A 27,932-nucleotide genomic window follows, 5' to 3' on the forward strand; every position below is an offset into this window, starting at 1 on the left:
GTCTCCCATACAAATACTTGGGCAACCAATCAATAACCCATATAGTTACTCATATAGCTACTGATCAACACATGCAGCAGTTTACAGAACAACAGACATAATGATGCACAAATTAAGACAGTTTAGTCACTAACCCATGCACTCAGTGAGACACATTTAATCACTCACTCATACAGTCAGTCATGCACCTACTAAATCCTTCATCCAGACACTTATACATCCACTCATTCTTCAATATGTAAGACATATTTTAATTTTACAGAAAAATACAGTCACTGGATGTAGTCATCAGTGATGTCATCAGTGATGTCATTTGAGATGTCATCAGTGATGTCATCAGTGATGTCACTGACCATGTCATGAATGATGTAATATGTGACATGATCAGCAGTGGATTGCGGGTGCGCGATATATAGTTAGTGCAGCTAACTATATATGCGAATTTCAATGGTTTTGTGTGAGTAAAATAAGGTTTTGTAAATGCTAATTCCTAACTATATATGGTCTATAACCTATGGTTTTTTCAGTGAATTTCAATGGTTTTTTAATAGCAAATATCAAAAGCTTTAAAATGTATTCTTCTTTAAATCGAAAAATATATTTTATATGTTTTTAATACAATTTTTTTATGTCTTTTTTTTATAATTTTTTTTTGTTTCGCTCCCGGTCCGCGAACCGGGTAGCTTCCCGTTAGCTCAATTTGCTGCCGCGACCCAGTCCGCGAACCTGTAAACGTTCCGTCTGCGCAACTGCTGCGTTAGAAAACAACATCGTGACGCGTCGCGTAACCGCGACGTATCGCGTTGTCGCGTAATGCGTCATATGACGCGCCGCGTTAGCGCACCCAGAAGTGCTCCGGTGCGCGAAGCGAGGCGCGAAGCGCAGCTTCCCGGAAGCGATCCGGGACGCGGAGCGCGTAACGTAAGCATAACAGGTCATGTGACTTGTTAATAAAACTTTCCATTGGTTCATTTCACTTCTGGTTTCCTAATGATGTAAGGCTAGGTCATGTGACCTAAAAATAACACTTTTCATTGGTTTAGAACTATTTTTTTCCCAAATGATGAAAACCCCTCCTTGTTTCCTCACTCTGACTTTCAACTTTGTGAGAGGAAGACCTTTTTTGATCACTTAGAAATGGCAAGTCTTGTAGCTGCAGCTGGTGCACCCCCACCACCACCACCACCACCTCATAGGAAGAGAGGACCACCTCCTCAGGTTATCGTTGAGCAAGAGGAGGAAGAAGAGGAAGAAGAGGAAGAGGAGCAAGAGAGTCATTTTTTGCCTGAAGAGCCTAGGAGGTCCCATGTCAAGGAAAATTTCATTTGGCAATTTTTCAAATATCCCCAGGGCCAAAAAAAAGTAAATGCCCGGTATGTTACTTGCCTTATCTGTAAAAACGATCTGTCCAGAGGGACAGATAAAAAATATAGCTATGGCAATTACACCATGCATCGCCATATGCAGAGGTGGCACCCTAATAATTATAGTGCTGCGCAGGTACGTGACCTGCAGGATAACCCCCCTCCTGTGGCCAGAACATCAAATGTAGAGGCAGTGACGGGACCAGAGGCGAGGGAGATGGTCCCAAACATCCAGCAAAAGTTTGGGATTGTCAAGCATGTCTGCATTTTTTGCGGCCAACTGATTTGCTACAGGGAGAGTAGCATCACTTTAATCAACAGAGCTATCGACAATCATAATTGTCCAAACCACCCCAATAAATTATCTTTTTTTTTTGTTGCTCCTGTTGAGCCCTTTATAATGAATCATTTTTGTTTCTCCCCCCCCCAAAAAAAACAAAAAAAAATATAAAACCGTTCAAAAAATACAAAAAAAGTAAAAAAATGTTCAGAAAAATAATAAAAAAATATAAAACAACAAAAATAATAAAAAAAAGTTCTTTTCAGAACTACCTCCCCTTTATAAAAAATTGCTAGAATGTTTAGCACTCTGGCAACCTCTATTTCTTTTGATTCACCTCCCGGTTCGCTTGCCGGTACGCGAACCGGAAGCGAACCAGAAAAAAAAAAAGAAAAAAAAAAAGAAGAGTAAGTATAAGGGAAGGAAAAAGAGAGTAATGTTAAAAGAAAGACAGCTAGAGGGAGTAACACAAAGATACTGTTTAATAGATCTATTTACCGAAGAAAAGATGGAAGAGGGTATAATTGTGAAAAACAAAATAGATAAGGAAGTGAAAGAAAAAAAGGAGAGTAGAAGAATAATAAACAAGAGTTTCTTAGAGAATGTGAGTGAATGTTTAAATTAAGAAGAAAAACAGTAAAGGATGTGGAATGAGAGGTAGGCATAGAACCGGACTAAAAGAACAACCCTGAGGGAAAGTGTTAAGAAAACAGTGAGCAAAAGTAAATAAGAATAAAACAAGATGTTATTGTTATTGTTATTGTTATTTTTGATTTGTATCGCACCCAATCACCTGCAGGTCTCTAGGCGCTCGGAAATCGATGGTAAGAACAATAGCTTGGCAGTCACAGAATAGAAGGCATCCACTAGCCTATGTAGCACTCATAGTTCTTCTAAACAGCAGTGTTTTTAGCACCTTTCTGAACCGTAGGAGATTCCCTTCCCTGCGCAGCGTCTCAGGTAGTGTGTTCCATAACTGAGGAACTAACACGGAGAAGGCTCTTCCTCCCTTGGTTACAAGTTTGTACCGGGGACAGACTAATAGCTGAGAATCTGAGGATCTAAGAGTTCTCATTGGACTGTACACCACCAAGCGATCTTTAATGTAGGCGGGTGCCAGACCGTAGATTGCCTTGTGAGCTGTGCACAGATTTTTAAATTCCACTCGCTCTTTGATAGGGAGCGAGTGTAAGCTCTGTAACAGGGGAGATGCTTTAGTTCGTCTTGGGAGCCTGAAGATGAGACGTGCTGCATCGTTCATGACGACCTGTAGTCTGTTTGTCAGGGTTTTCGGCAGGCCGAGATAGAGGGCATTCCCATAATCAATCCTCGAGATGACAGTAGCTGCTACAATTGAGCGCATCATGGATTGGGAGAGGACGGGGGCTAGCTTCCGTAGCTGTCTGATGATATTAGTGCAGCTTCCTACCACAGCAGAGATCTGACTGGCCATTGATAGATCACAGTCCAGTTTGATCCCCAGGCTCTTTACATTCAAGCTAAGTTTTGGAGCCGGGCCTAACTCTGCCGGCCAATATAGGTCACACCATGGTGAGGTGGCAGATGGAATCACCAAAACCTCAGTCTTATCTGGGTTGATTTTCAAAAGATTTTCCGTCATCCATTGTACAGTATACCTCAAGATGTTCTGGGCTTGGAGTTGTGTGGTGCTTGTGTTATCGACACTCAGCAACAGCTGCGTGTCGTCCGCATAATTAAATACTGTACAGCCCATGCACGCCAAGGAAGCAATCAGAGGTTGCAGGTAGAGATTAAATTGAAGTGGGGACAGGGCAGAGCCCTGAGGCACCCCACATTCTAGAATCCCCACCTCGGAGATTTCGTCCCCAAGTTGTATCCTTTGGGTCCTTCCCAACAGGAAGGATTGCAACCATCTGAAGGCCAGGCCTTTAATCCCGAAGTCACTCAATCTCTCCAGGAGCAGGGCATGGCTGACGGTATCGAACGCCGCTGAAAGATCTAACAAAATCAGGGCGCTCGGTTTCTTACCGTCAGCCATGCCTCTCAATTCATCCAGCACCGAGAGCATTACCAACTCGGTGCTGTGGTGAGCTCGAAACCCCGCCTGTCGTTCATGAAGCAGACTATGTATGACAGTGACTAAGGTTAAAACATGTGGAATAACAGAAAGAAAAAACAGAAAGCAGAAAAGAAGAAGTGGCATAAAAGGAATGATTGAAACAGCAAAGAAATGTAAATAACATAGGGGCATATTATTAACACAGGCGATAAAATTATCGCCGCTTTTATCGGCAGAAAACTGCCGCTAAAGCCGCTTTTGTGGAAGAAAACTGCCGCTAAAGCCGCTTTTGCGGCAGTTTTCTGCCGATAAAAGCAGTGATAATTTTATCGCCTGTGTTGATAATATGCCCCTTAGTGTGTTTGAACTACAGGGAGAAAGTATAATGAACAAGTAGTGAAAGAGTGATGAGTCAGAGATAGTGAGAGTAATAGAGACGGAGTGAGTGAACAGGAGTGAGGAACTATGAGAACAGAGGGACTGAGAAAAGGAGTGGAAGGAGTAGAGTAAGTAAGTAATAGAAAAAGGAATGAGGGAAGTAGCAAAGGCAGGAAACTGACGGTTAAAGAAATGAAGCAGTGGAACTAATAGAAGTTAAATGTGATAGAAATGTAACGAAAAGAGTACAAAACACTTACCTTATAATTGTCGTTAACTTAGTCACTTGTTATTTTTATACTTTCAATCTGTGAAAGAAACAACAAAAATTTGAAAAATATTAAAACATGTATTTAAAAATTAGAAAAGACAAGGGAAAAGATTGACAATCATCCAATTTTACAAAGAAATAAAGTTAGAGATAAACATGCAGAAAAAAAAGAGAAAGAAACAGAGACAAAAAGAAATTGAAATAGAGTAAATTACTAAGAGAAAAAAAGGAAGATACTTTCAATGACAGAAAAGAAGGATAGAAGAGAAAACTATATTGAAGTTGTGTAAGCTAGTAAAAGAAAGTGAGTAAGGTAAACTATATAAGGAAAGGGTGAATAAGGAAAACAGAGTGAGGGAGAGAGGAGACAGAGGAAGTGAATGAAAGAGTGTCAGATACAGACTGAGTGAGGCATCTACACAATGTGATTCGTAATGTTAGGAAACACAGGTAATGTAATTGATAAACGTGCATTTTTTTTTGCTCATTCCACAATCACATCACTTGTGTTTCCTTTGCTTAGGTATCTCATTGTGCAGAAGTAGTCTAGCATATGAAAGAGTACGCAGAAGGTGAGCACTGTATGCAACAACTTTGACACTTACAGAAGCCTCAGCTTCTCCATGCCCCCTACACAGTCCTAAATATATACAGTTTAAACTGACGGTATCTTGTTGCAGATGAAGTGAGGCGTATCTTGCAACATGGTGCATCTTTTGCACTGCTGCTGCGTCACAAAAGTGACGCAACGGCGGCGCAAAAGAGGCGCACGGCCATCATAAATCTGCCCCTAACATTTTAAATGATTGTTTCAGGATGCCGATAAGGTGTGGCCTATCCAGAGATTTGTTTGAGGTGAGGCCTACTCAGAGTTACAGATTAAATTTAGGCTTGTTGAAGAGTACAGAGGAGATAATACATGTGCAGGCCTACCAACGAAGTGAGTCATGTCCAGTGCACTCTTGAACAAAGGCCAGACCTCCTCTGTCTTGTGGTATATAAATAAATAATACCGGATCTATTTTTGAATGAATGAATGAATAACAGATAGCTCAATAAAATAAGAGTCAAGATTCGAGGTAGTAGGAGTTTCTGCAGGTTTATTACAGCATAAGGACAGGATCAGGACAACCTGCATAGAACAGAGGTGACAGGGCCCAGCAGGACAACTGGGGCCCAGCAGCTGCCGGGGCTTGATCTGGGATGAGCGCGCTAACTTTTAATAACAATACATCAACTTATATACATAGCGCAAACACATAGCATTACATTGCAGTAGGCGTAACAGTGGGTGGAGCAGAAGGCGTGACGCGTAGCAGTCGCGAGAGATAACAGTAAAAGTAGGTGTAACTGGGAGTATACATAGACATGTGGTGCAAACGTAACAGAATATGTCATGAATGGGCGGAAACATTGGAGGGGGCTACCTAAGGAGCCGGGACCTCTAACCTAATGGTGCGCGAAAACTGGCAATGACGTATTACTAGGAGAAGTTGGGGGCTATGAACTCTATGCTAGGAGCAGAGACTAGAGTCTGGAGGGTCGGAGCGACATGTACCTAAACCCTATCTGGTATCTGATGTTTAGGGAACATGTTGATATAAACTAGAAGTCATGAGGGGAAAAGCTAACTTGACTCTAAGACTGGACCATGCATTATTCTACATGTAGTGCGTGATGAAGAATATTAAATGACCATTAATACAGTATTTCTCTAACGTGGAGCCGAATAGGCTAGACAATGACGGAAACTATTGATGCAGTTCAGTAGCTTAGGAATGCAAAGAAGGAGGACTGAACTGATAACTGGAACTATAACATACTTTTGGCAGACTCAGAGGCAGAGCCGGGCTGCACCGGGCACTGCGAGGCAGGAAGTAAGTGAAGGGTCGAGGATACAGGTGGGGGCTGTATCGCTCCTCAGCGAGGCTTTCAGGAGACAGGAGCTGAATCTGATGTCCGGGCCCTTTTGAGGCCTGGAAACGGGGACTTTATTATGGAATAACGTGCACACTGAGAAACGTGGCAACATTACTTTACATAGGCCTGATATTCGTAGTATTCACGAGGACTGGAAACTGACATATCAGAGGTGGACACAACTGTAATTGCGTCATTAATCGGACATGGGGAATAACATATGCATATTGGTCATGCACACATAACATATGATGGATGAGGCGTAGGGACACAGAACATGGCAAAATTTACTTTTCCACATTCCCTCCTTGTCACTACGTTTCCATCAGGAAACATCAATTTTCATGATACCATCTATCATTTCATACAGTATCATTTGCTCGTCTCGAATTGTCTTGGAACGGGATTTAGAACAGGGCTTGGGACTAGGAATACAAGAGGTAGCACACATGCTGCAAATCGCAGGGCCACATTGTATACAGAGGCAGCAGCTGAATATGATCGCTACTGCAATACCTAGAAAGGACAGGACTTTCCATCCCCAGGCGGAGATTATATTCCAGAACCAACCAGACCATGTCCAGGTGCCTGGATCTTGATGTAACAGATGGGCAATATTATGGAGTCTGGTTATAGCTGAATAAACAGACGGCGCGTTATTTGGAATGAAAATGCAGCAACTAGATCCGATGACTCTACAGGCCCCGCCCCTATCGGCCAGTATGACGTCAAGGACGAGACGATTTTGCAAAACGACAAATCTCATAGCAGATTGCTCTTCGGTTAAGTTACCTAGAGCAGAGGCAGTCTCATTTACTACAGCTTCAAGGGTTCTTGTTAACCTACGGATCAGTTTACTATTCTGGACAGGTCCTACAAAGAAGAAGAAACCTTTATTGAAATCTGTATACTGTTCTAGAGTAGTTTCAGTATAATCGACAATTGGGGACTCCCTTCTATGTCTAATGTGTACTAGATGTGTGTTTCTGTGATAATCAGATGGGGCTAGGAAAACAGGTGGCAGTAGGAAAGCAATGTAACAGGTTCCCTCCCAATCGAGGGGCAGACGGACATATGCAGTTTGACCACAAATAAAATAAGAATGACGTGAAGCTTTGAAAACAGATTTCCCACTGTCACTATACTGGATAACAGTAGTACATTCACTATGTCCTACATGTATGGAACCATAACTACGGACACATAATTCGCCTTTGACTGGTAGTACTGAAATAGCAGGTAAGTCTGGAGTAGTATCAGACTGAACATTCAGGACCATGAAATTCGACGAATAATTACCTAAATTATAAACTTCATTTTCTAGATCTAAACCTGTTCTGTGGGGGAGACCTTTCTTGTCTGGAAAACATGTACTGTTAAGAAAAGACATATCTGTTGAGGATGACGTTAACGTGGACCATGCTCCACACGAACCATTATGTGAAAATGGATAAGGAAAGAGTGGCAGAACTCCCTTCGGTGTCTGGAAAGGGGGGAGTCGACCACACACCCAACAATTAGTGGCATTGCTGGTCTGGTGTGAGTAATGTAACATACGGATAAATGTGTTGTTGCGCATAGCGAGGCGGTAAGAATATTCGTGAGGAGGCAGATCACTAAACGTGTGCTCTACTGTAGCATTAGCAGACATATTTACATGAGGAACTGGAAAATACAGATAGAACGCATAGCTGGTGCAGGAAATCAAAATGCTGATGAATAATATGAAACTCAGAAAAACGATACATTGAATTGAACTTCGACTAACTCTCTCACTATGGGGGTCTATTTTATACATGTCAGAAACAGTCTAACCATTTCACCTAGGGGAGGACTTATACAATCAAACTGACTGACTTATTTTACTAGACCTGAGCTTTAACTTATACTCCTGTTGCAGAGTTTTCTCTAACAAGGGAGGGGTTGTAATAATGTCTTTTGCGGGACAGTCCTTTAAAACAATGTCTTGACAGTTTTTAAAATCCTGGGAATCCTGGGAAATGTTTTTAGAAACGGGTTTCAATCCATTGAAAAGTTTTACATGAGAAAGGTGGATCCATCCTTTTCTGCCTTCCAACTTGACGGCGGTACGGGTGGTCAAGAGGACCTGACGGGGCTCCTTCCAACGTGGTTCCAGCGGACTTGATCTGTCGAAATTCCGGACCATCACTAGGGAACCTGGAACGATCTCATGCGGTGCCACCTCGGTATTGTCTGGAAATGCGGCAGCAACCTGTGAACGACATGAGTTGAGGGCAGACATCAAGGAAGCTAGGTAATCTGTCAGCATATTACATGAAACATCGGTAATACTTCGGGGTCTAGGAGTACCCCACATGTTAGGGGGGCGGCCGAATACGACCTCATACGGGGACAGACCTGATCTGGAATGTGCGACCATGCGCATATAAAACAAAGCAACTGGCAGAGCTACTAGCCAGTCCACACCTTTTTCTTTACATACTTTGGCTATGCGGATTTTCAAAGTCTGATTATGTCTCTCGACTAGACCGGCTGCTTCAGGATGGCGTACACAATGGAACTTCCACTGGTACCCTAACAACAGGGAAACGTGCTTCATGAGTTCAGATGAGAATGGCTGACCGTTATCAGAATATACGACTCTAGGGAGTCCATATCTAGGGAAAAATTCACGAACCAACTGCTTGGCAGTGGTCGCGGCTGTGTAATCTGGGACTGGATATGCTTCTGTCCATCTGGACAAAGCGCATACAACTACAAGGACATACTTGAAACCTCGACATCGCTCCATCTGAATATAATCCATCTGGAGGACCTCAAAAGGGTGGTCAGGGGGCTGGAAACCACCTTGTTCCACCGGGACACTTTTACCTGGATTAAACTGACAACATATCATACAGGTACGGACTTTCTGCTTGGCTGCAGCTCGTAAATGCTTGTTGAACCAAATGTTCTGGATACTGTCTAACATAGCTTTTTCTCCTAAATGTGCTGGACTATGTGCGGTATTGATAATGACTTGAACCATAGAATCGGGGAGAAACCATGTGGCTCTACCCTTCGTTAACCATCCTTGATCTGTCTGGACCCCTCCTTGTTCAGACCATTTCTTGATTTCATCGGGGGTAGCATGTAACTGGATATCTATGACATCTTGAGTAGGGTCCTTAACTGTCATGCATGTAATCGGATCTGGAGTATGTGTCATGTTAACTGGAGTGTCTGGAGTCTGTGCTGTAAGCTTGGCTGTGCGGTCTGCTAGATCATTACCTTGGGAAATAATGTCTGTAACTTTCGTATGTGCTTTGCATTTCATGATGGCAATGGATGTCGGTAAATGTATGGCATCTAACAGGGCTTGAATAAGGAGACCATGCTGAATCTTGGTTCCATGAGAAGTCATGAAACCTCTCTCCTGCCAGAGCACTCCGAAGTCGTGTACAACTCCGAATGCGTAACGTGAATCTGTATAAACATTAACTTTCAGGTTCTTGGCGTGTATACAGGCTTGTGTCAGAGCAACTAGCTCTGCTGCTTGAGCAGACAGGGTGTCAATACGGTGTGTTTCAATAACTTCAGTGTCAGTAGTCACTGCATACGCGGCGACTAGTTCTCCTGTACTAGTTCTCATACATGAACCATCCACATAAAGTGTCAGGTCAGGATCTGGTAACGGAATGTCTGTCAGGTCTTGTCTTGGCTTTGTCGTAATGTTAACTACTTCCACACAGTCATGTGGGTCAGGGTTCAAACTGACTGATGGTAACAGTGTAGCAGGATTCAGAACGTTGCAGCGTCTAATTTCTATGTGTGGCTGGAACAGTGTCAATTCATAACCTGTTAAACGTGCAATTGTCAAGTGCTGAGTTTGTGTTCGGTTTAAAAGAACTTCTACGGAGTGTGGGACTTGTACTGTCAGGGAATGTCCTAAAACTATGGAATCACTTTGTCTGATTGCTAGTGCTGTGGCTGCAACTGACTTGAGGCACGCAGGCAACGCCTGGGCGACTGGATCTAGTGTGCTCGAAAAATAAGCACAGGGCTTGTATTGTCCTGCTTGATCTTGTGTGAGAACAGATAATGCTGTACCTTCCCGTTCTGTAACGAAAAGTGTAAAAGGCTTACTGTAGTTCGGTGTAGCTAGAACTGGAGCTTGACATAGGGCTTTCTTTAACTCATTGAAACTAAGTGTATGTTCAGATGTCCAAGGGAGGACAGTCGATACGGCTGCCTCCTGTGTCGTTAACTGTATCAGTGGCTTGGCTAGAAATGCATACTGGGGAATCCATTGTCTACAATAAGAAGTAAGGCCGATAAAGGCACGTACCTCCTTCTGGGTTCTGGGCTGGGGAAGACTCGCTATTAACTGGATACGGTCTGGTGTCAACTGCCTACCCCTCTTGGACAGCAAGTGTCCTAAGTATACCACTTGCTGGACACAGAATTGAAGCTTCGAAGGTGACACCTTGTGCCCCATCTCGGCAAGGAAATACAAAACTGTAAGTGACGCTCGTTCGCAAGCACGTTCAGAACGGGCTGTGATCAGGAGATCATCGACATACTGGAGCAGGGCAGTGTCAGTTGGCATATGAATGTTGTCTAGTTGTCTCTTGAGTGCTTGACTGTAAATACTAGGACTTTCTGTGAAACCTTGAGGAGCGCGTGTAAACATATAGCTCCTTCCATTTAAACAAAATCCGAAAAGAAACTGGCTGTCTGGATGAATGGGAACACTGAAAAATGCATTCTTGAGGTCTATGACAGTGAAGAACGTGGCTTCGGAATCAATGGCTGTTAACAGGGAAGAGATATCTGGGACAACTGGGTACTGAGGAATAATACATTTATTAAGCTCTCGTAAATCAATCACTAATCGATATACTGGGGGTGCATTTGGATCAGTACGTTTCATGACTGGAATGATCGGAGAATTGCATACATTGGAGTCAGTTTCTACAACTACTCCTTGAGCCATGAGCTCGTCAATAATTTTGGATAAGGCTGCTACAGCCTCAGGTGGCAATCTGTACTGTCTGATTCGGGGTAACACTACACCTGGTTTGAGAGTCACACGATGGGGTGTGATTTGCATGTAACCTACATCAGTTGGACCTTGCGCCCATAAGTGCTGTGGAACATTAGACAATCTTGAATCAAAATCTCGTAATACATAGTGACCCTTAAAGTCACGTAGGAACAGACGTATTCCCTCTGGGAAACAGCAAATAACTGCACCTAACTCTTTCAGTGTCTTAATGCCTAATAGATTTTCTGGACATGACTTAGTAAGTAACAGATCAGTAGTACGGGACAATGGACCTACTTCTAGAGTAACTGGCTTAGATATCTCATTAACTATTGGCTTTCCTGAAAATCCAAGGGAAACATTTCTTGAGCCTGAGAGCGGAGCCCCTGGAACTTCGGCGTGACTGATTGTGGTCCTACTTGCCCCTGTATCGATCAAAAACTTTCTGTCTTTCCCTAATACTTGACTATGAACATAGGGACCTTCTTGATCTACAGGTATCTCGATGAGAGGCAAGCCTACCTCCCTCTCTAGGCTGTTTCATGAATATGGCTGGTACTCTGGATACTCAGACTGTGCATACTGGTACATCTGCGATGTAACGTGCTGTGTTGCAGCAATAGGCTGCGGAGCTGTAACTGTCTGTGGTGCATTCTGTGGCTGAGGAATCTGTGAAACTTGTTCTTGTCTAGGCGGACGTGGTCTTTCTTTAGTCTTACCAGTAGCTATGTTGTGTTTCAGAACTGCACACTCGTTTATAAAATGACCTGGCTGTTTACAATAATTGCAGTTCCCTTTAACGGGAGCTGCAGGATGACTGGCTTGATTCGGACCCCTCTTCTGACTGTCTTGAGGAACAGATTGTGCAACTAGCACTTTCATTTTCGTGTCTTTCATACGTTTTCTCTCGTGTTCTTGCTCTTCCCTGATTCTATTCTGGTGGTACTGGAGCATCTGGAGCATCTGGGACGGAGTATTTGCTTGCCAGGTGCTTTCGACTTTCAAAACTCGATTTTTAATTTGTGGACTTGAATTCTCGACTAATTTAGTAACGAAAAGGTGAGGGTATGACTCACTCCTTGTCTTGAGACCACTGTTGATACTGAAACATTTCTCAAATCTAGAATAAAAATCACTAATATCTTCATCTTGTTTCTGTTTACAGGCTGAGATTGCATCCCAGTCTTCTTTTCTCGTTGTCAATAATCTGGGTAAAACTTGAATCAGTAATTCTGGTAATTCTTTACATTTATCTCCAAGACCGGTACCTGGTACTCGTGCCTTGTCTTCAGCTTCTAGAGCTGTCCAATCGATCTTTTTCTCTCCCACCTCCCATTCTTTTTCCTTTAACTTTTCATACACCCCTGCGGGTAACAGGACCTTTAACATTTTAACGATATCTGGGTAAGTGTATTCTCCCATACGGAGCATGTCTTTTAATTCTCTATGGAACCCTGCTGGATCTTTGTCATGACAGGGAATTAATTTCTTCATTTCAAGAAGTTCCATCTTTGAAATCGGAGTGTATACAAACACTCGTTGCATTTCGCCACCCGCCCCTTGGACTGGGTGGACTTCTCGTAACGGATTCTGTCTGTCTATGTAAAATGATTTACTTTCTGGGGGTGAGACATGAACAAAATGCGGGTTCAGAAACGTTCTATACTTGTGACGCTGTTCTAGAATGACACTAACTAAATCGGTACCTAGACCTCTCCATCTATACTGGAGTAACTCGTTCAGGATATCGTGTAACGGACCTGGATCAGAGTGTTGACCCTCATACAAAGTAATGAGGTGCTGAATCATATACATTCCCACCAGTCGCTGCTCGGCTGGGGGCAGTTTCAGAAACATTTGTGCCACTATTTCATCTGGAAAAGTGGTAGAATCAGTAATCCATCGGACCGCTGATCGGGCTAGTTCTTGTTCGTGCATAGTACTTAATTCACTGTAACCGATTCGTGATTTCAGAATGTGATCGGTAGCTTGAAATACTTGTTCTAGAGAACCTTGTTCTGGTGCTTGATGATGGAAAATAGACTTGTGTTCTAGACGTAAATGGCGATCTGGAAATCTAGATTTTCCTACATACGCTATTCTGGCGGAATTCTCGTCTTCCTCTTCAGGATCAGAGATACTTTCTTTCTCGCTTACTTGTGCTGCTTTACGCTGTTCGTGTATCTTTATTATCTCTTTACGGATTTTCTTGTACATACTTTCCATAGCACCGACGGTCTTGTGCTTACCCTCGGCTATATTATCACTCCACCTTGTCAGGATTCTCATTTCGGCGGAATCTTTAGACGGGTAGTCTTGTTCTCTTATTAGACAATTGATCAGGAACTTTAATATCATGAGCTGGATCTCGGCTTTCCTTTGAGACATAATCTCGCCAATACTTTCTGGATCATCCCCTGTACGGATGAAACGATATATTCTGTCTAGATCTTCTTTCATATTCGGTAAGGTGACTAGATACTCGGTCACTCTCCTTACACGTAAGGAATATAAAACCATATTATATTCGCCTGGAACTGGATCATAGACACATTCGTTAAGGGTTTGCCTGATTTCTGTAACAGACTGATGTTTAGGCGTGCGCTGTAACGCTTGAGCATGTAATTCGAGTAATGTTAAACGCTTGTGTGGCGGCGGGGTTTGAGGAAGACCTCCTCCTGCGGCCCCTAGACTAGAATCGTCGACTGACATTCTTCGTCCTGGCAGGGTCGGTAATTGTAACGTGGGCTGGACTTGTATGGCGGGCTGGACCGGGGGTACCGTAACAGGTACTCCGGTGTCTGGAGGAGCGGGAAGTGCCTGATTTACAGGGACTGGCGGAGCGCGAACAGGATTTGCATATTCGGGGACTGTGTCGTCCAGATAGGACGAAATAAAAATATCAGCTGCGGTCTGTTTGTGACGTAGCTTGGTCGGAACTAATGGTGGCGGGAAATTACTGGATGCCTCTGGGGTCGCTTTTGGCAAACCTTCGGCAAGAAGAGGATACATACCCTTAATGAGGGCATGCCTCTGTCTGTCTGACTGTTCGGTTTTGACTTGTTCACCTATCTCGATTAATTCTCTTTCTTGGGCTCGTTCCTGGGATTCTCTACTTAACTCTGACTTTCTGACTTCCTTTTCAGTTCTTCTATGCGCTTCTTTACGCCATAACTCGATGACATCTTTCTGTGACTGTCTGGCTTTCTTTTTCCATAATGCTTCTTCTACTCGCATGATACATTCGGCATCCCATGTACCCGATACGGGCCATCTATACTTTTCTTCTAACTGTTTGGTATACTCTACCCATAAATCTAGATATAATATGGCGCTTATGCCATGTTTCTGATACATAAAATGACCTGGACTGTCCCTGGGCGGGACAGGAACTGCTTCTTCTAATAAACCCTTTCTAGTTTTTAACTGACGTAACTTGGAAAAGAGCGGCATGACTGAACTGTAATCTGGACACAATACAATACACAATAAAAACACGAAATCACATCGCACTCATACCACAACATTAAAATACATGAAGAACATTGTAAATAACAGTTCGAACAGAATATTACCTGGAATACTGAAAACAGAAACAGAACAGAATTTCTCGAGAACGGAACAGACTAGAATTACTGGATGCACTGCTGTAACAGTACGACATTTACCGGTCTCATAAAGAGACACGTCAGAACCCGCATCCACCGAAGTGGACACTTCGTTTGTGAGTCTGGGCACCACCAACCCACGGACCAGGAGTCAATTTAGATTGGTCCTGTCTAGATACTACCCCAGCAATGGTACTCACCGGGCAGCACGGAACGGAAGGCCTCGGACGGGACTGGACGACGGACGACGACGAACTTCGGACTTCGGACTTCAGTTACGGGTGGGCCTCCGGATACCTCGGACCTTGGACTCTCGGCTTGGGCTCTGGTCGGGACTCGCCGCGTTCCTCCACCGTCTCGTTCGGATGCTGGACCGCCTCCTCCGTCTCCTCCGTGGGCCTGAGGGATACTTGGAGCAGAAATATCTGCCAGTGCACGGTATGGTTCCGTCACGACTGCAGAGGGTCAGGGGGTCGGCGTGGCTTCACCGACGCGTGGGGAAAGGGCAAGTCCCTGTTCGGGCGCCATTATGTGGTATATAAATAAATAATACCGGATCTATTTTTGAATGAATGAATGAATAACAGATAGCTCAATAAAATAAGAGTCAAGATTCGAGGTAGTAGGAGTTTCTGCAGGTTTATTACAGCATAAGGACAGGATCAGGACAACCTGCATAGAACAGAGGTGACAGGGCCCAGCAGGACAACTGGGGCCCAGCAGCTGCCGGGGCTTGATCTGGGATGAGCGCGCTAACTTTTAATAACAATACATCAACTTATATACATAGCGCAAACACATAGCATTACATTGCAGTAGGCGTAACAGTGGGTGGAGCAGAAGGCGTGACGCGTAGCAGTCGCGAGAGATAACAGTAAAAGTAGGTGTAACTGGGAGTATACATAGACATGTGGTGCAAACGTAACAGAATATGTCATGAATGGGCGGAAACATTGGAGGGGGCTACCTAAGGAGCCGGGACCTCTAACCTAATGGTGCGCGAAAACTGGCAATGACGTATTACTAGGAGAAGTTGGGGGCTATGAACTCTATGCTAGGAGCAGAGACTAGAGTCTGGAGGGTCGGAGCGACATGTACCTAAACCCTATCTGGTATCTGATGTTTAGGGAACATGTTGATATAAACTAGAAGTCATGAGGGGAAAAGCTAACTTGACTCTAAGACTGGACCATGCATTATTCTACATGTAGTGCGTGATGAAGAATATTAAATGACCATTAATACAGTATTTCTCTAACGTGGAGCCGAATAGGCTAGACAATGACGGAAACTATTGATGCAGTTCAGTAGCTTAGGAATGCAAAGAAGGAGGACTGAACTGATAACTGGAACTATAACATACTTTTGGCAGACTCAGAGGCAGAGCCGGGCTGCACCGGGCACTGCGAGGCAGGAAGTAAGTGAAGGGTCGAGGATACAGGTGGGGGCTGTATCGCTCCTCAGCGAGGCTTTCAGGAGACAGGAGCTGAATCTGATGTCCGGGCCCTTTTGAGGCCTGGAAACGGGGACTTTATTATGGAATAACGTGCACACTGAGAAACGTGGCAACATTACTTTACATAGGCCTGATATTCGTAGTATTCACGAGGACTGGAAACTGACATATCAGAGGTGGACACAACTGTAATTGCGTCATTAATCGGACATGGGGAATAACATATGCATATTGGTCATGCACACATAACATATGATGGATGAGGCGTAGGGACACAGAACATGGCAAAATTTACTTTTCCACAGTCTCCCTGGACAGGCCTAAACCTCATCTGCACAATGTGATTCGTAATGTTAGGAAACACAGGTGATATAATTGAAAAACGTGCAAATATTTTTGCTCATTTAACAATCACATCACCTGTATTTCCTCAGCTTAGGTATCTCATTGTACAGATGTAGTCTAGCATATCCAAGAGTACGCAGAAGGTAAGGACTGTATGCAACAGAGCAATGTACATTACTCACCTCCCTTGACACTTACAGAAGCCTCAGTTTCTCCATGCCTCCGACACAGTTCTAAACGTATGTCATAAATACAAAAAGTACAGAATTAATTATACATATTAAATGGTTTATTTTTGCTGTTCTCAGAATATATCAAATTTCACTTAAAACAGTGACTTGAAGGTATTCATCATATAACAGCGGGGGAAAAAAAACACAATCAAAATGATTGTGTTTAAAAAACCCATATAACATAACCAATCAGAAATCAGAACTCCTTAAAAGTAACTTACTTTCCATGACGTCGAAGGATGTCCTATGAACAGCTTATACTCTGTTGTGCTGTTATTATTTTCAGCCCGCCACTTTCTGAAAGAAAAGCTCCATCGTTTTGACAAATATGTTACATACAATAAATGATTTCTCGCTCTCTACCGCACTTCTCCTCAAGGCCAAATCGTGTAAGAGCCATTTATAACTCTTGGAATTCTTCTAAGCAAATCCCGTCTTTTTCTTTTTCCGTAACTTTCAGAAAGAAAACGTTCAAGATCACTTTCACAATCCTGTACTAGTAATATTTGACCCTTCTTGCTCACTCATGTTCCACATTTCCTATGACACTGATACTGCTTACTATGAGGCACACTTACACTACCTCTATGACTACTACAATTATTTAATTCTCTACATCACTTTTAATCACAAAGCAATTTAAAACAGTACATAACATTATATCAACTCCTAGAATCATTATAGGCCAGTTACCTACCCACAATTCTTTCTTCTGAAAACAGAAAGTAAGAATATTTTTAAGTCAAAAGGCAACATTGTTTCATAGTCAAATGTGAATCATTTCCGAAACACCAGCTTTTTTTACATTTTCAATAAGCTGTGTAATAAGTGGATGTTGTCAAAGGACCATCATGTCATATAATAGCTGTAGTTAGAAATGTTCTTCCTAAAATCAACGACTGTGTAGCCACAACATTTGTAATTAAAGTTGAAAACTTACTTTCATCAGGTTTATATAGTTGGAATTTTTAAATGACATTATAACCAAAAGTTTGTTCAAAAAATGTAGACAGCGTTGCAGACTTACATTACCTCTACTCCATGTTTTGATTGCCTGCTTGAATTAGCTTATTAAAAGAAACAGTTTTTCTGAACTCATTCAAAGTGCAGTTATTTTTCCATGACGTCAAGTGTTATGGTAAGAATACCGTTTGCTTTGGGAAATACTCTGTTGTCCTTTAACTAATCCGTGCCCACCACTTTCTGTAAGAAAACCTTCTTTTTTTTCAGGAACTACTTAAAACTCAAAAATAACTTTTTACTCTGTACTACACTTATCCTCAAGGCCAAATAGTGTAGGAGCCATTAGAACCTTTTGAAATTCCTCAGAGCAAATCCCGAGATTCTTTCTCTAAAATTTTGGTTGTAAAAACACCAGGTAAGAATTTTTAAGGTCAAAAGGCAATTTTTTTTTGAAAGTTAAAACAGAATCATTGCAGAATGACCAGCCGTTTCTAGACTTCAAATAAGCTGTGTAATGTCCTGATGTTGTTGATGGACCGTCATGATATATAATTGCTGCAGTTACAAAAGTCCTTCCTGATATTGACAACTGCGAAGCCACAACATTTTTAATTAAAGTTGTCAATTTTGTTCCATCAGGCCTACATCGTTGGAACATTAAAATGACATACTGGCCATATGTTCGTATAAATAATGTGGAGAACATTGCAGACTTACATTGGCTACACTCCATGTTGTGATCAGCTGCTTTTACTAGCTTACTAAAGGACACTAATTTACTGTCTGGCAAAGTTAAATATATAAATCTTTCAGACTCTACACTAGTAGTACTTGATACCCTACAGTTCTCGCAGTCATGCTGCCATTGATAAGAAAGGCCAAACAGATGATCTACATCTACACCTTCATCTTGCAATACATCAAGAATATACATTAAAAACTCCTGACAATCTTGCTGAATATTTTGAGAGAATTGCGTTTCACCTGAACATTTGTCTAACAGATTTCGAATTTCAGACACACTTTCTATTTTTGTTCTATCAGTGCTACATTTCTCTAACACAGAGTTCAGTAAACAGCAAAAACTTTGATCCGAATTGATCAGAATCTGTTGTTTTAAAGTTTCTAGAGAAAAGAAAACATTAACCACTACATTAGCATAGCAGTTGACACCAGAACTATTTTCAAATTGAAAACCAACAACATCTTCAACAGAATCCATTTTCTTTCTGCTTATAATTTTGAGTTCATCGACTTTTCGTCTTTTTGCTACAACCTCTCTACTATTGGTCACATTTCTTCGTTTCCGGCCTACAACACGTTTCTCAAACAAAGGATATTGAGGCAAATGTGGCGCATACTCTCTTCTTAACCTATTGTATTCCTTAACACAATCTAGATCTGCACAAATGTTTGTGACATCACACTCAATCAAGTATAATCCCGATAAAGTTCTGACTCGTGACAATGCCACATATGCCATACCCTCCTTGAACACAGAACTGCCAATATTCACCAATGCACTGTCTACACTTAAACCTTGCGATTTATGGATTGTCACCGCATATGCCAAGCAAACAGGAAACTGCTTACGGCGAACATATAAGTCTTTTACAAGCAAAAACCTAGCAGAGCAACGACCAATTAGCTGTACTTCCTCAATGCCATCAAATTTAATTTTTAAAAATTCAATTCCATCTCTATTTCTGTATTTCTCAAAATCAACAACATTACCCATTGATCCATTTACCAGACCTCTTTCAACATATAAATTCCTTCTTAAAATTATACGGCAATTTAAGCACACATTCAGAGTCTTTTCAAAACCAGCAGTTTTAGATATAGTCTTCTCTAATGAATCCAATTTAGATTTCAAATTCTCAGACAAAATAATTGTTGCTCCCATATGCTCTATTCTGTCAATAGCTTCCAGTTTCACAATCTCTTGGTTTTCTAAATTCAACATTTTATTGTTGAAGATGGCACATTCTGCAAGAGTTGGCATCAAACATATTCCAGATTTCTTCTCAGTAATTTTCCGAAAAATATTCTCTGGCAGAACGTCTTCTTCTGGATACAAATTTGACAGTAATCGTGCATGTAAAGCTTCTTTCCCATGCTCGGTCACTTTTCCGATTCTAACATCTTGTAGAATATTCTTATAATCTTCATCCTTCGCTTGACGCATATTTTCACGCAGTTCAGCATAATTGAAGTTTAACCATATATTGACGTTGCCAATGCTCCCTAGGCACTTCCTGGTATCTTCATGCGTGAGCATTTTGAACACAGGTTGTCCTTTCACTGGTGTCAGCTGCAGAAGATCACCGAAAACAATGATGTGTTTGCCACCAAATAACACATCATACTCTGTTTTGAGAACTTCTTGCATTCTCAAATGCACAAAGGCAAGCATGACATTGGAAACCATGCTTACTTCGTCAATGATAAGAAGTTTCATTTTCCTCAAGACGCTTGAAACTTCACAACAAGCTTCTCCAGATAACTTGTGGTATTGTAATTTGTTATCATGCTCCACTGGCAGCATCAGTAGACGATGCAAAGTAATACCTTTAATGTTATGTGCTGCCAGTACAGTTGGAGCGGTGACAACACAAGACAGCGATGACTCAGTCCTTTTCTGTAAATAACATGAAATTGCTTTAATGAGGAAACCTTTTCCAGTTCCTGCTTCTCCACTCACGTACAGTCGGACAGGCTTCAACGACGTACATGAGCACTCTTTCTTCTCATGACTTAATCCATGATCAATTTGGTTGGTAACTTCGTCATATATTTTCCTCTGCTCAACGTTGAGTTGTCTTTCCAAATCTTCTAAGTTAACCGCATCCTCCTGAGCATGTGCCATGGCTCTTTCCACTTCAATCATGGCAGTGGCAGCTTCATTTTCGATAACTGGTCCTCCTAGTGGATCCTGACTCAATGAAACAGAACTCTGACTGTCCTGAGAACTGTCTCTAGCAATCTCGGCTGCAATTGTTGCTTCCTGCTCGATTTCCGCACTCAACATTTCTAGATATTTTAGAAAAACAGGACATTCTATGGTCTCCTTGGCGGCATTGAAAGAGTCTTCATAACAGAGGAAATCTCCAAGCAGTTCCTCTTCTGCACGCCAAGGCTTGAAAAGTTGCAAAAGTGCTAAATAGAAAAACTCTTTTCTTTCAGGAGATTCGCCACTCAATTTTCGATGGTTTACCAAGTGGCATTTTCTTTGCTTGACCAGACATCCCTCACTTCCAATTACAGCATACACTCCTTTATCAATATCTTCTTTGATGTTCCTCTTGAATATGTAATTTTGTAGAACCTCATACAGACAAACATTCTCGAGGTGACTGCTTCGATTTGGATAATATGTATCCAACATGTTGGTCTTCAAAATATCGGTACTGTTTGGCTCCTTTTCTGCCAAATACTCAATTTCCCGCACAGGTTTCAGAACTCGATTACGCGTTGCAGCAAGACCAAGACTCGCCCAAATGATACTCCTAGATTTGGCATAGAGACTTGCTGAAGACAACCGGTCAGAACATTCGTAAGCTCCGATTTCTCGATGCGACAACATCTTCAGACTGAAACTGTACAACTTGTTACTGAGGCTCTTTTCATGGTAAATGTCCTCCCACATATCCTTCAATTCTGTCTTTTCTTTTTTGGTGATGTAAGATGTCACATACCGAGCCACAGCCATACAGTTATCAGCCACAAACTGTATATCCATGTTAGCATTCCACATGGACAAAATCACTGGGTTGTAGTCGTTGATGTACTTGGACTCTTCGTTCCTTTTCAAATTGTATGTATTTTTGGGTGATTTCCTCGTCACATTATGTCGCAGCAAAGACATCAAACTGTTCACTCTTCCTTTAGAAATCACCGGTCGTGGAAAGGCGAAACAACATTTTGTGTAGAACTTGTCCTTGTTTCTGAATTTACGACGACAGTACTTTCCACAACGATGGCTTTGGAAGCGTAAAACTTGTTCTCTTAGGCTTTTGTCTTCCTTTGTGTTTGGAACAGCACATGTAGAATACTGTTCTATGAAACTCATCACTAAGTTATCCGGATCTGTTCCAAATTTGGGTGCATCTTTGATCCATAGCAGCATATGTATATGAGGAGCACCTCTTGCTTGGTACTCCTTTCTCCAGAAGAAATCCAACACCTCTCCAAGAGGTGGATTTTTCTTGTTCATGATGAAAGACATCATAGCTTCAAATCTATGATTGAAGTACCTGCATACATTCACTGGATCCAAAGAGCACAGTTCTCCGGGTGTCTTGAATTCGATATTTTCAATGTTTCCATTTGCCTCTCGTAGAAATTCAAGTAAGTCTTCCCAGCCATACTCGGCACAGCTGAGAGTGAGGAACCATGTGGGAGTTCCTAAGTTCCTCAGCATACATTTTAAATCTCCATGTCGACGGTACCAGTACTCATTAGTACCACGCTGACATGCCATGAGATTAATTAGGTGAGAATCCAAAATACTGTCTTGCACATCGACTTTATCCATAAAGTCCCTTGCTGAGATATTTTGCATCTGTATACCACTTTTCAAGATGTGATTCACTGCATATGACAGTCCAGACAGATCGCTTTCAAACAGAAGATGAAACAAATAGGGAATGCATTGACGAAACCTAGGATCTTCTGCATACAATTGTAAAGTCCGTTATTCAGAAGCAGGAATTTGATCAGGTCGCTCATCATATCTTCCTCCTTGACCTGTTGGAAATAGTTGTGGGAAACACCGAGCTTCCAAACTTTCCTCCCAAACACTAATGGGACTCCCTTTGGCTTGTTTCATTTGAAACAGCTCAATAGCATTCCCCATGACTTCCTTGGAATGCAAAGGATGAATACTATAATGTTCATATATTTCTTCATTTTTAGAGGCTTCTACTTTCTCAATTTGTCCAGCACACAAATCGCTGTCCTCTTCTTCACTTACTTCCTCTTCTGCAACATATACATTCTTGTAGTACTTATTGTTTTTCTTCAAATACAATGTTGCCTTTTTGACTTTCCTAACATCCACTAAATCTTGCGAGATTTTCTTACTCTTTGTCGGACCCCCATTAACTAGGATAACCAGAGGTTCCTCTTCCACTTTCTCTACTCCAATTGTATTAATGTTTTTCTTCAAATCTAGAGGCAAATAAACAACTCTTCCCTTTAATCCTCTCTGTAAATCTGATGGAGGCAATTTCACTGTCTTTGGGTCCATTCGTACAATAGCCTGAAAGGGATGGACACTTTGAATCAAAATAGATTCATAAGTATTTAAATCCTTCAATTCAGAAGGAATCTCAACCAATTCCAGATTATTATGAACCGCTCTAGCAGGCATCTGGTTTTGATTTAATTTGTTACAACAATAAGTACACACACGTTGATCCGATCCCAAATCAAAACAATTTTTTACCATCAAGTATGTTGCGAAATCCTTCCATTCACTATTATTTTCCCTTTCACTTTTTGCATATAAATCCACTAACTTAGTCTGATTCTTATAATAAGTGCGTCGACAACACACACAAGTGAAATTAGGCCTCTCACTTGATTTCACCTGAAACGTGGCAATTTCCTTCTGAAAATTATCTGTACTGGAAACCTGTACACTCTCTTCCACATTACCTTCTTCTTCTGGGTCAATTTCAACATTCTTCTCTTTACTTGCAAAGTAACAAAACTCAATTTCTTCACAAATATTCTTCACATCTACTTCAGAACCATGCAAAAGAGCAGTGCATAATTGTTTAAGCATAATTGCTGGACTCTTAGCATAATACAACATTCTAACTAATTTCCTCACTTTATTATGATGCACTGCTAGCATCCTGAAATGATGAAAAACACTCTGGCATACTCTCCTGGAAAGACAAGCCAGTGAATGACCATGCAAACCTGTAATTTCTCTCACTCTGCAAGTATCTAATTCTTGCAACAACTTCATTTTCTGTTTTAAAGTTTTCTTATTAAATGTCCGTACAAAATCACAAAGCAAATTGATGGAATCCTGTCGCACACTGCAAATACTACTACACTTCCAGGTGTACACTGGTCCTTTAGGACGTCTTCCTAAAACCTTATTACCTAACACCTCTTCTGCCTCTGTTGACACAAGTTTTTCTTTTTCAACCGGACAACCATCTTTCACCTCATATGCTCGACCGCTGGTGTCAACTGCATGCACCAAATCATTATCCTGGAAATAACTCTCCTCATTAAAAAATGCCTCACAATTTGAACTATGCATCCATTCTCCTGACAAAACTTCACAAAAATTACTACGATTAACTGTTCTCTTCCATCTACTATTTGTTTTGAAATCATAAATTACCTTGTTTAGTTTCCTAATTCTATTGATTATCAAAATAAATAACTTTCGCTTAATTTCGAATGCCTGATCAATAATTTTCTCAATGTTTCTCTTTCTCTTATAAAAAGCCACTTTCTGTTGACGTTTCTTAACATTTTTTAACAAATTGCCAATTATCCTGTTGCGGAACATTCATCTACGAATGTCCCTAAACTGATTTTTCCTTCTACTACCATGCACAGAGTTATCTCCTGCTCTAGCAGTAACATTTTTGATTGGCCTTTCCTTTCCGTTTAAATTGGCTCTCTTTTTCTGGACTAAAACATGTTCTGCAGTGATACTTTTTTTCTGCAAATGTTTCTTAGGAATGATTTCGTTGTTTTACCCGGAGGTTTCTTGGTGACTTGACGAGTTTTTATTAGAGGACTGCTGCAAGCATGTAGTAAGCTGCTGTCTTTGACGTTTTGTAGCCTTTCGGCTTCGTTGCTTCGATGGCATAGTGTAGTTTTGAAATGATCTGCAGTGGAATCTGTGGTAAAATATAATAAAAAATTTTATTAACCACTATTACCTAACAGTAAATCAATAACAGTCGTCACAAAATTAACACACTACTTGTCAATTCTACATACAATAATTTTTAGTGCATTGGCAAATTTAAAAATCACAAATAGTAGCAAAGAAATAGAATGCTTCTACATTTGACCTGTGCTCTTTTATATGTGAATCTGAACTAATTTTATTAGCATATTTCACTATTTTATTAAAGACACTTCACACAAGCTGTTTTTAAAGTTGTGTTTAATTTTAAATGAAATGGTTAACATGGTTACTTTTCATTTCCAGTAACTTTTAAAAATAACTCTTTATAGTTCCATAGGCTCAAGCAGGTCAGCTTCCCACCCTATGTCATACAATTCTGACAAATCGGCATCCTCATCATGTTCTTCATCATCCTCAGGATTTAAATCATCCAAGGGATCTACTTCCACTGATGTTTCAATGACAAGTTCAATGATAATATCGAGATCAACAGTTTGCTCATTATCACTCATGCTTGATGTTCTCGTTATCTTTAAAAAAAGAGAACAACAATGAGATGTTGCAGAGTAAGAGACAAATCTCAGAGACTATAATAGTAAAATTGTTTAACAAGAGTAACATTTTGCAGATATTATTTAACCATGTCCAGCGATGCTGAGGAGGTGAGGCCTATGTCCAAGTTTTCAGTGAACAGGACTCATCTCTTCTTAACCTTGGATAAGCCTCACCAACTCTGTGTCCCCTGCTCATACTTAAATGTAAAGGTGCAGATTTATGTTAACTGGCACATCCCCAGGGATGCAACAGTTAACGTGCGATGCTGCTCTGCCACCCATGATGTGCCGCATTTACAATGTGGAGCACCATTGAGCAAAAATAGCACAGATGCGTCACGCATCTGGGCCGCAAAAGCGGCACATTGCAGGAATCACGTCGTAAGCGCGACATGTCTACTACAATGCACAGAGGCAAGCCACACATTGCATGGTGCATCACTCCTTATGCCTGTTTCAAACAGGCGTAAGGATTTGATTCAGCAATGCCATAAAGCTGACTCAGTGAAATCTTCTAAATTTCACCGTGTTAGTTTTACAGGGCTTTAATACAAATGAATGCCCACCCTGCAACAAAACGCCCACATGAAACCTGATGCAGGTTTCATGTGGCACAGGACTTTACACCGTGACACATCTGCCTAGATGCATCAAGTTGTAAATATGCCTCAACATAGCTCATCTTTTGCGCCGCCGCTGCGTCACAAAAATGACGCAACAGCGGCGCAAAACAGGCACACGGCCATCATAAATCTGCCCCTAACATTTTAAATGATTGGTTCAGTATGCCGATAAGGTGTGGCCTATCCAGGGGTTTGTTTGACGTGAGGCCTACTCAGGGTTACAGATGAAATGTATGTTTGTTGAAGAGTACAGAGGAGATAATACATGTGCATGCCTACCAATGAAGTGAGTCATGTCCACTGCACTCTTTAACAAAGGCCAGACCTCCTCTGTCTCCCTGGACAGGCCTTAACCTGATCTGCACAATGTGATTCGTAATGTTAGGAAACACAGGTGATGTAATTGAAAAACGTGCAATTTTTTTTGCTCATTTCACAATCACATCACTTGTGTTTCCTTTGCTTAGGTATCTCATTGTGCAGATGTAGTCTAGCATATCAAAGAGTACGCAGAAGGTGAGCACTGTATGCAACAATTTTGACACTTACAGAAGATTCAGCTTCTCCATGCCCGCTACACAGTCCTAAATGTATACAGTTTAAAGTGACGGTATCTTGTTGCAGATGAAGTAAGGCCTATCTTGCAACATGGTGCATCTTTTGCACCACTGCTGCGTCACAAAAGTGACGCAACAGTGGCGCAAAAGAGGCGCACATCCATCTTAAATTTGCCCCTAACATTTTAAATGATTGATTCAGGATGACGATAAGGTGTGGCCTATCCAGAGGTTTGTTTGAGGTGAGGCCTACTCAGGGTTGCAGATGAAATTTAGGCTTGTTGCAGAGTACAGAGGAGATACTACATGTGCAGGCCTACCAATGAAGTGAAACATATCCACTGCACTCTTGAACAAAGGCCAGACCTCCTCTGTCTCCCTGGACAGACCTAAACCTCATCTGCACAATGTGATTCGTAATCTTAGAAAACACAGGTGATGTAATTGAAAAACGTGCAAATATTTATGCTCAATTCACAATCACATCACCTGTGTTTCCTCAGCTTAGGTATCTCATTGTGCAGATGTAGTCTAGCATATCGAAGAGTACGCAGAAGAAGAGGACTGTATGCAACAGAGCAATGTACATTACTCACAATAAAGCATTTCTTTTTTAAAAAAAACGATTTTCTGGTCATAATTTGAAAACACAACACAGGTCCTATGTAGAAGCACACCCTGTCAGTACTTAAATTTGCCAAGCACACATGGGGGCGTATTTACAAGGACCTTGCACCACGGGGAAATGACTTAAATTAAAATGGGGAAAATAACGTCAAAGTGACTCAAAGGCCTTGTAAATATGCCCCAAGCAGCCTATGAAACTCTAGCAGTACATTTCAAGAAACCTAATTGACTTCAAGAAACGTTTTTAAACACATGAAGTAAACTATTTATTCACCCACATTCATGGGGAAGTGACTTAAAATGCCCTAACACACATGAAAGCGTATTTTTAAGGCCCTTGCACAATTTTTGCGTCACTTTTAACATGGCTATATAACTCAAAGAAACAAAGTCTAAATTTGCCAAGCACACATGGGGGCGTATTTACAAGGACTTTGCACCACGGGGAAATGTCCTAAATTAAAATGTGGAAAATAACATCAAAGTGACTCAAAGGCCTTGTAAATATGCCTCAAGCAGCCTATGAAACCCTAGCAGTACATATCAAGAAACCTAATTGATTTCAAAAAACGTTTTTAAACACATAAAAAAAACAATTATTTTCCCACATTCATGAGGAAGTGACTTAAAATGCCCTAACACACATGAAAGCGTATTTTTAAGGCCCTTCCACCACTTTTGCATCACTTTTAACATGGCTATGTAACTCAAAGAAACAAAATCTAAATTTGCCAAGCACACATGGGGGCGTATTTACAAGGACTTTGCACCACGGGGAAATGTCTTAAATTTAAATGGGGAAAATAACATCAAAT

Source organism: Lissotriton helveticus, chromosome 7 (assembly GCF_964261635.1).
Source record: "Lissotriton helveticus chromosome 7, aLisHel1.1, whole genome shotgun sequence".
Classification (NCBI taxonomy): domain Eukaryota; kingdom Metazoa; phylum Chordata; class Amphibia; order Caudata; family Salamandridae; genus Lissotriton; species Lissotriton helveticus.